The sequence below is a fragment of the Spinacia oleracea genome, chromosome 3 (genome assembly GCF_020520425.1).
Source record: "Spinacia oleracea cultivar Varoflay chromosome 3, BTI_SOV_V1, whole genome shotgun sequence".
NCBI classification, from domain to species: Eukaryota; Viridiplantae; Streptophyta; class Magnoliopsida; order Caryophyllales; family Amaranthaceae; genus Spinacia; species Spinacia oleracea.
In genome coordinates, this window is record NC_079489.1 from 96,879,904 (window position 1) to 96,881,364 (window position 1,461).

At 34.1% G+C, this 1,461-nt stretch overlaps 1 long non-coding RNA gene across 1 annotated transcript; it reads right to left on the reverse strand.

The window, feature by feature from the left end:
- Positions 1-226: 226 nt before the first annotated feature.
- LOC130469199 (uncharacterized) lies at positions 227-1,174 on the reverse strand. The gene is made up of 3 exons (XR_008929598.1): positions 1,041-1,174; positions 504-864; positions 227-409 (listed from the first exon to the last, which is right to left on the reverse strand). It is a non-coding gene; the product is annotated as an uncharacterized lncRNA (long non-coding RNA).
- Positions 1,175-1,461: the final 287 nt, after the last annotated feature.

Here is a 1,461-nt window from a genome sequence, read left to right on the forward strand (position 1 = left end):
TATAAAAACCCAAATTGAAGCTAAGAAGTGACCCAAACTGACCCGACAATCAACATGTCTAATAACAATATTTTATAATAAAAAACTCATTGACAAAAAAATTTCACAACCTGCAACGACGAAATAAAATTAAGGCTTTACCTTCTCCCAATGTTTTCAACTTGGTCAAACAACACCATGTCTGTGCCATATAATCGAGAAAGCTCGAGCGATTAAATGCTAAATTATTAATTGTAGAGTCACATATGTAGTTATGTAAATAGTTCATGGGAAGAAGAATAAACAATGCACTTCTGGTAGGGAAGGGATTGTGTTTCTTTAGTGCATTTCATCGAGAGAGTAAGTAATATAAGTCACCTCTAGTACTTGAGGCTGCTTGTTCGTCGTCTATTTTTTTCCAAAGACTGTCCTACAATACATACATACATTATTAATGATTATGATGAAACATTTAGGGGACTTTAATACTATTTTAGAATGTCCAGAATATATAATTGTGTTACCCTTGCATTGATAAGACAGCAAAGTATATCCCCCAAGATAGACACCATCAGTTAAATACTTGTAGAATTTCACCATAACTTTCCAGAATATATGCAAGATTGTTGTCTTTCTAACTTCATCTAGGATTCTGGTCCTGCTTCCATATAATAAAATCAATTCTAAGAAATAGAACACGTGACTACATGAGAAATACAAAAGGGAATGATATTTTACAGTCGCATTTATACCTGGACATAAGTTATATCGTGAAGCTGCAAGCCCATAGACAGCAAAAGGGATGCTTAGAATTGATCCTTGAAAAAAAAGCGACCGCTTCGGCACCACTAATCCGACCATCATGATCCAAATCAACCCAAATTACTGAAATTTCTCCATTCAATACAATACAAACTCCATCAAAATCAAACAAATTACCAAAAAGAACCAACAAAAACACCCAATTAAATGAGTAATTCAAATACATCAAATAGTTTTCAGTATCATAATTTTAAAAAATAAAAACAAAATAATTCAAATCACAGAGGAGAGAAAACAACCTGGTAACGCCGCGTTAGATGAAATTTGTTTCATTTAGACCCTCCTCTTTCTCTTTTCATCTTCTTCATCATCACCACTCCAACACCCTCACTCTCTTTATTATTCTACACTGAAGTTGTCCCTGCCTGATGAAACGGATTAGATTCAAGCATGGAACTTTAACTTATTTTTAACAAACAACCTGTGAAGCAAACTCTACCGGAGAAAGTGGCACTTGCTACTCCTTATTGATCACCCTGACTATAATCTGAATCATAGTTATTGTCATAACTACTACTAATTCATCATTTCAAGTGGAGTCTAAATTCAATGTGAACTTTGAAATTAAGATTAACTGAAACGGAAGAGGGGGCTCCTAAGGATTACATCAAGTTTGATCACAGAATACAAAGTAGGACTTGCTAAGTTGAATTGACAATG